Raw genomic sequence first — 13,754 nt, 5'->3', positions numbered from 1 at the left:
CAGCAGAGCAATGAAAAAACTTGGTTGGCAAGAGGAAAACATAACCAAAGGCAGAGGTGCTGAGGACAAACCTTGTGTTCTTCTTGGATTTCAGAAGATCATCAAGGGGCACAACTGTGTGGGTGGTAGGGGAGGAATGGAGAGAAGATGTAGTATAGCTAATGTAGGGAGTGTAAGTAGGCCCCAGCTAGGAAGGTTCTGATTTGAGGCCTACTATGATGTGTTAAGATAGATGAGGATATTTGAAACTTTGTGTCAAATAATGCTTGGTGAATAGCAGGAAGTATAGGAAAGTACAGCTGCTCAGAGGCCCATAAGGCAAGGAATTTCATGTATAAAAGAAAAGGAAGAAATGTGCCATATGATTTAACAAGTACTATTGAATACATAGTCAGAGGAAATGGTGAGAGACAGACTGCACTCTTCACAATTGCCAAAAAATTGAAATATTCTTAGGTAACCATCAGCTTTTGAATAAAGAATGTGAAATTTACATGTAGTGAACCATTTCTGCCACAAAGGGAAGAAATCCTGTCATTTGTATTGATGGAAATGGAGATAATCATGTTATGTGAAATAATCCAAGCATAAGAAGACAAATGTCACATGATCTTGCCTGTGTTTGGAATCTAAACTCATGATGTCAGGGAAATGAAGAGTAGAATGCAGGTTCCCAGGCAGTGAGAGGGTAGGGAGAGGAAGAACTGGGACAAGTTGAGTAAGTACACTATGCTATCATTAAATAATAGTGAGAACTTCGGTGCAGAGTGAATATAAATAATCCTTAACTACTGAATATTTCATAAAGCTGAAGAAAGGATTTTGACTTTTCTTCTCATTATGGAGAAATGATGTTTTGAGAAGATATTTACCCAGATTTAAATATATAACATCATGATATATAGTTTTATACACCCAAAAAAGGAGATAAGTAAAAACTCTTTTTAAATTTTACCCAATAAATTAGTGACAAAATGAAGAGAAGTGCTGAACTAACTAACCCAAAGCCAAGGAAGAAGAAACATTAAAAGAAGGGAACTTGAGCCTGGCATGCTGTCTCACGCTTTCAATCCTAGTTACTCAGGAGGCTGAGATCTGAGGATTACATTTCAAAGCCAGCCGAGGCACAAAAGGACCTGAGATTCATACCTTCAGCTAACCTCTAGAAAACAGGAAGTGGGGCCTGGCTCAAGGGTAGGATGGTAGCCTTGACCTGCTCAGTAGGTCAAATGCTGTACAGAAATGTCATGTCATAGCAGGGAGGTAAGAAAAAAGAACCCTGGTCTTGCTTGGCAGGGCAGAGGTAATAAAGTCAGAACCATTAGTGAAGAACACTGAATTAGAACAGGAAGCCTCTACTCAGCACTCAAATCTTTGTACTTGTAGTACGTTTTCAGGAAAGAAAGAATATAAACCATTTGATTTGAAAAGAACACGCAAAGGTAATTTTTTTTGTTGCTGTTGTTGTTTTCAAGAAATATGCCATCCACAAGTGGCTCATACCCTACTCAGGAGGCAGAGATCGAAGAATCAAGGTTTGAAGCCTGCCTGGACAGACAAACATGAATGCTTATCTCCAGATAACTAGGAAAAAGCCAGAAATGGAAGTATGGCTCAAGCGGTAAAGCTGGTCTTGACTAGAAAAACAATCAAAAAGCAAGGGCACAAAGCCGTAAGTTCATGCCCCAATACTGATACAAAGGAAAAAAGATAAAATACAATGGAAGGTACAGTAGATTCTCTCTTTTTAAGGAACACAATTAAAGATCTTAAAAGAAATGGTCAGAGGATCTGCTGGGGAATAAGTGTCCTCTTACATTTCTATAAAACAAGATGTAAAGAAAGCAAAATGAACTAAATACACTGACAGGTATAGAAGCAGAGGGATTGCTCTAAATACTTAAGCTTGATTAAAATTACTGTAGGGAGAATAAGCCATGAAAGGATTAACTAACTCCTTTTAATCACTATCTAAAGTCACTACCTAAAGTAGTCACTACCTAAAGTCTTAGGAAGCAGCTGCCCTATAGCAAATTTGACTTACTATCCTACTAGAAAAAAAAATGCTTCAAATTCCTTTATACTAGCTCAGTTTATCTTACTCCTTGTTCCATTTTTTAAATCTCCCCTTTTCTGTTTAATCTTTTCCTTTTTCTTACTCTCAATACAAATATCATTGTTCTGCTCCTCTGAAGCTGGAGATTTCTCCTGTGTAGGCTCTCTCACAGGAACCCAGCTTGTAGGGAACTTTCTGGAACAGGAAAGTCCTTGCAGAGCCCACCATCATTTCTATCCCTTAGTCCATCCTAGACTATTTACAAAAGATTTTATAGATTGTTTCTTGAGTCAGACTTAATATATTAATGGTAATAAAAGCAATAAAATTGCCCTAATGAAATGCAACCATTACAACAGCCACTTTTGATACAGAGTCAAAGAGATGGTAAATAAGTTAGCTTGCACAAAGTGTCCCTGGCGTTAGGCAATGATAAAAATATTCAAACCAAGAACCTCTTATTCTAACAATGGATAAATAAATAAAAAGTCCTTGTTTGTACTATGATCTTTTGGATTCCACAAGAATGGACAGGGTGACATGAGAAAATTGTTTTAGGATTTGAAGCTACTATTCCTTGAATAAATAACTGAGCTAACAGCTCAGGAGATTCAGCCTTGACTTTTCAAATGCTCTCCAGAGAGCTGGTGTTTTGAGAATTTGCAACTAAATCACTCATGACTAATTCCAACACAATAAAACTGTTCTCTAGAGAGGGTAAGCTACTTGGGATCCTTTCTTCAGAAATCTTCACTGTGGCACCCAGAATTTTCTATCTTAAATACTTTCAGAATGGAACTGAGGAAAATGTAAGTGTAAGTGACTTTGTTTTTGAAGTTTGTAAAATTCATGTGTATCAGGGAGACTTAAAGTTTTTACTCTGATTTCTTTTTACTATGGTTAAAAAGGTTGGCCACACTTGGCTATACTTCAGAAATTCAAATGAATGCTAACACTGACATAGCTATGAACTCTATCAGGAAAATAGTTTGTCAATATATGAGTAATCACTGGTTTGTAATTATAATATACACAATTATGCTTGAACTAGCATACTGTCTAAGCAAAGCTAGTGAGTATTTTATTTTCATATATATATATAAATGAAAATACTAAGAGAATACTTCCTGTGTCAGTCAGCTGTGCATTACTGAAACACAATATCTGAGATAAACAAACTTAAAAAGAGGAAAGAATTAATGATGTTCATAGCTTATTTCATCCCCATTGTGTTGGGGCTTTTAGGGAAATAGTATAACAGTGAGATTACATGACAAAGGAAGTTCATCAAGTCAAGGTGTCGTAGATTCAAAAGAGAGAGATAGATGATGTAAATATCCCAAGGACACACCTCAAATGTCCTAACTTCTTTCACTAGATTCCACTCTTATAAGACTTACCATCTTCCAGAAATATCCCAGTCCACTGATAAAGCCTTTAACACACAGGCCTTTGGAGGAAACATATCCAGACCATAGCATGTTATATAGAAATCCACACCGTAACTAGCATTATTAAATAACAAAAATAATATTAGTCAACATCTAAGCCTACTTTTTTGATATCAAGTTCTTACACTTAATCAACTGGTGTTCTACCACTTGAGCAATGTAGTTTGTTGGTATTTTTGTGTGTGTGGGTCCTGGGGCTTGAACTCTTGGCCTGGACATTGTCCCTGAACAGTTCACTTCAGTTCTAGGCCATGGTTTTCTAGTGGTGAATTGGAGGTAAGAGTCTTTCAGTCTTTAGTGCCGGGACTAGCTTTGAACTATGATCCTCAGATCTCAGCCTCCTGAGTAGCTAGGATTACAGGCATGAGCCACCCTACCCAGCTAGTTGAGATTTTCTTCTGGTTAATTCAAGATGCAATTTCTTGTATTTTCTGTGGGGAATGGCTTTGAAGAGTGACCCTCTGGATCCAAGCATGCTAAGTAGATAGGATTACAGGCAAGAGCTACCAGCACCTTGATGGTTTCCTTTTCTTTTATGTTACTGGGATGCTGAAAGTCTCAAACAAATTTGATCCAAGGTTTTACAGTGTGAAGGAAAATGGCTTTAAGATAAATAACCTTGATGCAAAATAGTTATTTGAAGCTGATAGCATAATCCAGCAAATTTTACTTTGCAACAAATATGAACAAAGGTGCTTTTCCATTCATCTTCGATGTATACCAGCTCTATGGTAGACACATGTCAAATCCAAGGTCAGTCTAGATTGATGATCTTTAAAGTCTATGTGCAATAGAATTATGTTAGAGAAATTGTTTAACCCTCAAGGTTTTCATTCAATATCCTAAATGCTTCCTTTAAAAATAACTTTAAAGCGATATACTTTAAATCATTTCTCTTAATTATGTTACAGTACTACAGCAGTAATTCTCTGAAAAGAATATGCTTTCATTATTTCCTAGAAGGGTTAGATTTGTGTAAATTAGGGAACTTGGCTAAGAATTAATTTTCCAGGAAAATATTGAGTTTTATGCTCATTTTTTTTGCCAGTTCTGGGGCTTGAGCTCAGGATCTGAGCACTGCCGTTGGGCTTTCTCGAGGCTAGAGCTCTACCACTTCTGACATTTTCCTGTAGATGTGGTACTGAGGAATCAAATCTGGGTCTTCTTGCCTACTAGACAAGCACTACACAACTAGGCCAAACTCCTGGCTCTTTATGTTCATTTTACCTTGTAAACTTCTCTATTTCTTACCTCTCAGTTACCACTCCAAATTGCACCCTGATGTTTTGTGATATTGAACAATACACCACAGTAACATAACATACAGAGAGGGAAGAGTTGGAATTTTTCCTGACTAGAGCAAAAGAAGAAAGTGTTTTTTGTTTTTAGGGTTTTTTTTCAGTGCTAGAGTTACAACAGGGCTCTGTAGCAAACTTACAAATGCTCTACCACTGAACCATACCCCCAACCCAAGAGCAAATGCTTTGTCTTCCAACAGTCTTCCAAGCCTTCCTACTTTAGGCCTATATGGCCTTATCTTGGGGTTTTCTCTAGGCTCACTGGTCGTCTTCACTTTTTTATGGCTTCTTAGGCCCTCTCTACTGTTGCATATCCCACAGGGCTATTTCTCACTATTGAATCCTTATAGCATCTGCTTTCCCTGCTTAGTTGACTACCTTTTTCTCAACAGTGTCCTTTCAAACTCTTATTAGTGGTATAATTAATTTAGTGGATATTATCAACATATGTAGAAAATGTTGCCGTCATTCTATCCCCCATTAATTTTTGGATGCTGTGTAGTGTCCCTCACAAAATAATCATATTTTGACTATAACTATTAGTTGAAATCTTTATTTTCTCTAATAATAAGTATACAAGAAAAGGCCCTAGGCTAGGAGGCTTGCTCACTATTAGGTGTTGACTATGACAGCATAATGCAGCATTACTTTATGGTAGTTATGACAGTAGTCATGTCTGCTTATTTAAATTTTTGTGTGTACACCGGTACTTGGAATTGAACTCAAAGCCTCAAACGTAGCTATTTGTCTCAAGGTTAGTGCTCTATATTTGTACCACATCACCATTACTGGCTGTTTGTTGCTTAGTTGGAGATAATTGTCTCACAGATATCTTTGTAGACTAACATAACTATAATCTTCAATTCTCCACTTCCTGAGTGGTTAGGATTACAAGTATGAGGCACTGCCAACCTATAAAGTTATTTGGTTTCAAAAGAAATGATCGAAAAAAATGAGGAAGAAGAAATGAAGAATAAAAAAGCAAAGGAAAAGGGGCAGGGTGGAGGTAGAGAAAAGGGAGTGGGGCATAACTGGCAGAAGCAAACTTCAGTCATTTTTTTCTAAACCTTAGGTCACCACAAGAGTAATGTATAGAGTGCTTATAGTTACATTTGTCATGTAGTCAGTGCATTATTTCTTGAACATTGATACCCCTTCTCATGATTTTGGCCTCATTTCTATCCCCCAAACCCTCCCAAGCATCTTGTTTGCTCCCTTATTTATTTCAAATAAACAAATAAATACATATACAATACACCAAGTATCAAAGTCAGATAGAGCAATTACCTGAGATTAAACATAAGGACAAAGAGAGAAAAGAAATAACTGTACATAGTATACAACATAAGTACCACAACTTCTTGATCCATTCATTTACTGTTTCTGGACCTTTGGGTAAATACCAAGGAGTGGGATTGGTGGGTCATAGGGGAGCTCTATATTTAGTCTTTTGAGGAAACACCATACTGCTATCTATAGTGGTTGAGTGAGTTTATACTCCCACCAACAGTTCCCTTCTGGGCGCATGCTCACCACAATCTGTTGTTATTAGATTTCTTGATCATGGCCTTTCAAACTGGAGTGTGGTAGAATCTCAAAATTGTTTTGATTTGTATTTCTTTGATGGTCATAGATGTGGAGAATTTCTTCATGTGTCTATAGGCCATTCTTATTCCTCTGCAAAGAAGTCTCCAAGTCTTTAGCCTACCTTTTAATGGGATGGTTATTTCTTTGAGGATTTGTTTCAAGTTTTGGAGCTGTAGGTATATTTTAGATATGAGGCCTTTGTTGTATGACTAGTGAAGATCTTCTCCCAATCTGTGAGATTCCTATTTAACTTGCTAGCCATGTCCTTTGCCATACAGAAGCTCTGTGGTTTAATGCAGTCCCATTTGTCCAAACTTTCTTTAATTTGCTGTGTTTCTGGGTATTTATTAAGAATGTTTTGACCTGTGCCAAGGAGACCTAGTGTATCTCCTATTCCTTCTTTTTTCATATACTTTTATTGTAATTAATAGAAGGGTTGCATGATATTTGCCAGATAGAAGGTACATTAATTCACATACACTGATACCCTTTCACATGTTTTGGTTCCCATTTCCCTCCTTCCACATCCACCCCTCACCTTGTTTTACCCCCTTCCCTAACCAATTTCAAATAACCAAATACAAATATATCCAATATATCAGATAACAAAGTGAGACACTGTAACAATATGAGATAACCAAGGAACAGCAAAAGAGATGAGAGATAACATAGTACTTTAAGGACAACAATCATTCATTATATGGCTTTTGTTTCTATATCCTAGAGGTCCTTTCATTTAGCATCATACTATATGCCCTTATGTAACAAGGTTTTGCTCTATTACAAATCTCTGCTAGGAGAGACCAAGGTTTCTACTGATTATGACAAATGAGGGAAACCATTGAGCCTAAGGTCCTTTGAGTCTGGCTTACTTCACTTAATATGATTTTTTCTAAGTCTTTCCATTTCCTAACAAATGGGGTGATGTCATTCTTTCTGACAGCAGCATAGAATTCCATTGTGTACAAATACCACATTTTGTTGATCCATTCATCAACTGAGTGACATCTAGGTTGCTTCCATATCTTTGCTACGGTAAATAGTGCTGCAATGAACATGTGCTAGTGGATTTAGTATGCCCTCGTTTCTGGACAGTTGGGTAAATGCCAAGTAGTGGAATTGCTGGGTTATAGGGGAGCTCTATGTTTAGTCTTTTGAGGCACTGCCATACTGCTTTCCATAGTGGTTGAATGAGTTTGCACTCCCACCAACAGTGTAGTAGTGATCCCTCCTGGCCACATCCCCTCCAGCATCTGTTGTTATTAGTTTTCTTGATCCTGGCCATTCTAACTGGAGTGAAGTGGAATCTTAGAGTTGTTTGGATTTGCTTTCTTTTATGAACAGAGATGTTGAGCATTTCTTCATGTGTCTATAGGCCATTTTTGTTTCTTTCTTCCTTCCTCCTTCCTTCCTTCCTTCTTTCCTTCCTTATTTTTTTCTTTCCTCTGTCGTCATTTTTTCCTTTTCTTTGTTCCTTCTTATCTTACTTTTTGCTTTCTTCTTTCATGAAATTGCCTTCTGGAATGATAATGTTTAATGTCCTTGCTTTAAAAAGTTTGAATGAAATAAACTGTTCTCTGAACTTTAAATTACCACCCCTATTAAAGAAATGACAAGAGGAAAACATGCTATAAAACTCCACTGGTAATCACTGTTGATTTCAATAGATAGAAGTGGAAAGTAATATTTTATTGATGTTATTATATTGTTTCATTCATCAGTTCATCAAAATGTACACAGAAATATTAAGCAAAGATTTATTTGGCCAAACACAAATTCCACATGACTATATAGGGTTTTACATTTATAAGAAATTTGGTTTCATGATATCTGAGCAATTTGAATATTACAGATATATTGTAAATGTCTGTTAATATTTACAATATATTTTAAATGCTTTTGTTAATTTTAAATATTCTTATTAAATGTATATTGTAAATGATTTTGAATATTGCTTATAAATTGTCAATTTTAATATTTAAATGCTTTCTTTAATAAAACAATAAGAAATATCAGGTGAGTTTAATTATATGTGAATTTTTCAAAATTAGCTTTTATGTAAAAATAAGTATATAAGTGAAGTTGTATATGACTGAAGGGAGCTGGTGTTTTGATGTTTACTTTGATTAGCAGAAAGTGCCCTGCAGGATATTTTCTTACTGTTAATGGGCATTTCTTTCTACAACTGTGATTTATTTTACTAGGAGCTCGAACAGGTGTGGTCTGTCTTTGCCAATGTCTTCCAGAAGTTCATACCTGCCCTAGGTTTCAGGTTTCAGATCTGTTCAGTGAAACTCTTGAATGGTATGCAATCCAAGAGCTTCTATCTGGTTACACAGACAGAATACTGACTTACTGTGAATGCTATTATCTGAAATCCAGGTTTGCCTATTGAGGTTAGAAAAACTGAATTCTCATAATTTGAGAAATGTCAGTAAGAAAACAATGGAAATGTCTTATTTGGACAAGTTGTGACACAAAATCCATTAATGGTTATGTTTATGCAGAAACTAATTGCTTTTCTTTTCTCAAAATAAATATCCAAGTTGGGAAGAGAAGAAGGCTGCGGAAGACAAGATGTTACTTCTCAAAGGTTGAAATCATTATTAATGAGAAAAGTAGGAAGTCAGAAAAGACAGTATGATTTTCTTTTTGCTTAAAATACAGCGTATTTGACCATGCATCCTATGAAAAATAAATACATGTAGGGCAAAGGGGAAAAATGAAAAATTTCCATACTCAAATTAAATATAGGGTTTTACTTTAGGTCAAACATTACTGAAAATGCCTGACTTTATGAAAGAAGTTGGTTAATTGCCTTGTTTCCTTTGAAAAATATACAGCCTTGTGGCATGTAGCTGTATGTGTGCTACTGTTAGTGGGACCAGTTCATCTATTTGTGCTGGAAAATGGTACACAAGCCCTAATGAAAGATCACACAGTTAAGATGGCCAAAACGTAATCATAGCAGATCAGTTTGCTAACCCGGTCTGCTATAAATGGCTACGTGAAATGAGGATAGGCAGATCAACACAGCTCAAGTTTTGAAGTGAAATTTTATCTTATTTCTGGTATAGTGAACACTAACCTGATCCTTATCTGTCTAAGAAAAAACATTCTTTAACTGGCCCAGCAAAAGTCTTTACAATTTCCACATACCTCTTGAAAACTATGAAAGACCCTTTGTATGAAAACGTGGGAGAAGCAGGATATTTAAAGCCTCCATGAGTGATCAGGTTCATCTGTAAATTTTACTTTGTTTTAGAAATTTTGGAAAAAATAAAATATTTCATTGCTCCTTATGTTTTTCCAATTTTCCTCTCACTACCAGACAAAAATAAAATAAAAATAACAGAAAATAAGGGGAGGTATGAAGAATACAACTATTATAAAAACAATATATTATAGATCAAAAACTCTGCGAGTGAGAGTTGATTCTGTTTTTAGTCTCTTTTATAGTATTAGAAAGCTTTTCATTCTTAGCTGTGTGAGCTGACAAAAGATACCAGACTGCACTTTTACTGCCACTGACCAGATGACCTATGGATCCTATTTTTGTCCTAAATTTTCTTGTGCATGTGGTTGAAATTGTTCCATTTATTAAGTATCTTTAATTTTGAGATGTTAAATCCATTCAAATCTTGCAGATCGAACAGGGATTAAATAGGAAGAAAATATTACAAGCTTTGGTACTACAAAATTTTCTTTGATGATATAATGAAAGTTATTACTCTTCTCAGAGCATAGTTTGCAGAAGATGGAGATAAATGAAATTTTGAGGCAATAGAGGTATTGAGAAGAATTAAGAACCATTGCTATGGGGCTGGGACTTTGGCCTAGTAGTTGAGTGCTTGCCTAGCATGCACGAAGACCCGGGTTCTATTCCTTGGTACCACATACATAGAAAAAAAAAAAGCCCGAAGTGGTGCTGAGGCTCAAGTGGTAGAGCTCTAGTCTTGAGAAAGTCCAAGGACAGTGCTCTGGTCCTGAGCTCAAGCCCAGGACTGGAAAAGAAAAGAACCATTGCTATAATTTACATAGAAGGTGACATATCACAAAACAAGTATGTATGAACACTTCTGTCCCTATGTTCTCAATGCTTATGACATCTCTTAGATACTCCTCAGTGACGACCATGCTTTCCTCTTCCTCAAAGGAGGTGTTTGCATGGTTTTTGCTTTTTAGTCTTAGATGGTTTAAAATATTCTTATTAGATATATTTATTATTAACCAAAATATTTTATTCGCTGTTAATGGGAAAATTATATAACTGATAGTATAGTATCAATGCATTACATTGCAGCTTGTTTTATTTATTTTGTCTTTAAAATTACTTTGTTGATGAAATTTAACCATAGTAATATCTAGGCATCAGTGGCTCCTACTTGTAATTCTAGCCACTCAGGATTTTGGGATCTGATGATGGAAGTTCAATGCCAGCCCAGGCAGGAAAGTCCATGAGACTCTTGTCTCTAATAAACTACTAGGGAAAAGAAATGGAAGTGGATTTGTGGTCCAAGTCATAGAGCAGTAGCCTTCAGTAAAAGAAGCTCAGGGAGTTCAAGCATACACACACACACACTCACACACACACACAACACACGTGATATTATTTTAGTGTGTAGATTATTATTAGTGTATAATAATAATATTATAATTATCATCATTAATATGATAGATATTCAAATAATTTACAGTTTGGAGATTTTTTTTAAGATTCACTTGTATTTTCCTAGACTTTTAGTCTTCTGCTGTGATTACTGGCTTGCCTGGATTTTCTGAGGCAGTTCCTAGTTGCAAAATGGACCATTATTAATAAGGCAGGCAATCTGCCAATACTTTGGAGCAAAGCAACAGAGATTTATAAGCAATGTTCTTTGAGACAATCTTTGTGTCCAGACTCTCTCCTGCTCAGACTTTTATGTGCATCTACCTTTAGGTGGACCTGCCTTGTCATGGAGCTGTGCATTTTGAACTTTCCACAATGTCAGTTAGTTTTTCCAGAGTATATGTTTTCCAAATGTATGTTATACCTATCAATTTCTGAAAAAGTTAATGTTAATTTAAAAAGAGAAAAAAATTCACTTGGGGTTTCTAAAAGTAATTCTTGATTTTTTTCATTTTATTTCATGATAAATATTAATTTTCTTTTTAAAAGTTTTTTAAAATATTGTATTTTATTGTTGAGATTATGTATAGAGGGGTTACAGTTACATTCATCAGGTAATGGGTGCATTACTTCTCGAACCTTGATACCTTGTTTTCATCCCCCCTTCTTTTCCCCTCCTCCCTTATCATCTTGTTTTTCCCCCTTCCCTTCCCTACATCAAATAAACAAATGAACATACATACAATATACCAAGTAATAAAGTCAGATACCGTAACCACATGAGATTAAGCATAGGGGAAAAAAGAAAAGAAATAACTTTACGTAGTACATTAAGAACAACAATAACAGAGATAAACCCCTTGTTTTCATGTCCTACAGTTCATTTCATTTAATTTCATCCTGTATGATCATATGTACATAGTTTTTGAGCTATTGTGATCCTCTGCTAGGAGAAATTATTTAGAGTAAATATGATCAGTGGATACAATCAATTTTACCTAAGTTTTTACTTTAGAAAAGATATGACACCAAGTTCATTGGTGAAAGTAGTTTTGTTTATGTGTAATAAGGTTGTTCATGTGGGTCTGCAGACACCCCAAGTTGTTAGGTTCATTTTCAATATATCAGTGTTGCACTGATTCACACTTTGTCCTTTGTCCCACCAATTTATTTGTTCCCCTTCTCTTCACCAATTCAGATAAATATATATACAAGACCCAAGTATCAAAATCAAATACAGTGAGAACAGGGAATAAATCAAAGGAAAATAATGACAGAAAAGAGGAATAAATTCACTGTGCATTAAAAACAATAACAACAGCAATGATAAACCTCTTGTTTCCATGTCCTGGAGTCCATTTCAGTTAGCATTATCTTATATGGTCATATGTACATAGTTTTTGAGCTATTGTGATCCTCTGCTAGGAGAATCGTAGACATATGCTAATTATTACAAATGAGGGAAACCTTGGAGTCTGTTTCTTAGGGTCTGAATTACTTCGCTTAATATGCTTTTTTCCAAATTTTTGCATTTCCTTTCAAATGGAGAAATGTCATTTTTTTTCTGAAAGCAGCATAGAATTCCATTGTGTATATCACATCTTCTTCAACTTTTATACATACATCTCCAGAGATGTTTTTCTGAGACACAAAAGTTGTTATTTTACCCTTAGCATTCAATAGTTTACCATTTATCTTATTCTAAGTATTTTCATGGTCTTAAATAGTTGTAAATAGGAATTGCCATTCAACAAAGCAGATTATCAATTCAATGCATCTTGATCAATGTCATCCCTTTCGGCATTCTCACCATCTTTTTCAACCCACCTTTTCCCTTACTTTTCTTAACTTTTTAGTACATGCATTAAATTTCCAACTTCATTCTTTCCCTAAATCATTGGTAGAGCATGAAACTTGTCCTCTGTTTATTTCTCCAGTCACTATAAGTAGAATATGTTCTTTTATGCACATGTTATTTACATTTTCTTGTTGAATCATGCCCCTTTCCCTTAGTATTAATATTAGCTAATTATTATTATATCAAATTCCATTAAATTCAGTTCTTTTAGAAACACTCATTAAATTTTATAGAATTTTGCATAACATTATCATTGCAGTAAGCAGATTTAGCCAGGTTAAGGTAAAACAGCTACAATTTAGAATGATTTTGAACTTTCCTAACTCCATTTAAGTTGGAAAATAAACTCAAGTGTTAGATAGTATTAAAAATGTGCTTATTTTGTATCAGTCCTGGTATGAAATGTTTTTATTCTATTATGATTCTCTTAGAATTACATATATAGTCCATGTAGGTACTGGTGACAATTGTAGTTTTCCAAAGAAATATATTACTTATTATTTCTCTTTTCTTTATGATATATTTTATCACAAAGGCTAAAATTTTATTCTCAGTGTTCAATACATGATCAATAATAATATGTAAAATTTAATATGGGTCTTAGTCATGATTCCTAAGTCACTGCATTGCTTATGGGCTCAAATTAATTTAAATAAAGTGTCATAGATTGTATTTTCCATACTTGTTTTAGTTTGGATCTCAGATGTACCCCTTCCCAAAAATAAAGCCCATGGAATTAAAGATTTCATCTCTCCTTAATGTGAAGTTATTTAAAGGTGATGGTGTCTTTGGGATACATGGCCTCATGAGAAATCCCTAAATCATGGCATCTTAAGCTTGAAGAGCATCATGGAACTTCAGTCCCTTTTACTCTTTCTGTTGCCTCAGGTCAGGA

At 35.2% G+C, this 13,754-nt stretch overlaps 1 long non-coding RNA gene across 1 annotated transcript in view; it reads left to right on the top strand.

The window, feature by feature from the left end:
• Positions 1-5,520: 5,520 nt before the first annotated feature.
• LOC150055452 (uncharacterized) overlaps positions 5,521-13,754 on the top strand; it is a 34,510-nt gene continuing 26,276 nt past the window's right edge. Inside the window, exon 1 of the long non-coding RNA XR_016537430.1 lies at positions 5,521-5,559. This is a non-coding gene — a long non-coding RNA (uncharacterized LOC150055452). The remainder of the gene's footprint in view (positions 5,560-13,754) is intronic.

This window comes from Megascapheus bottae, chromosome 13, assembly GCF_031878675.1.
Source record: "Megascapheus bottae isolate mThoBot1 chromosome 13, mThoBot2.hap1, whole genome shotgun sequence".
Taxonomy (NCBI): Eukaryota; Metazoa; Chordata; class Mammalia; order Rodentia; family Geomyidae; genus Megascapheus; species Megascapheus bottae.
This window is presented reverse-complemented; position numbering and strand designations above follow the sequence as displayed.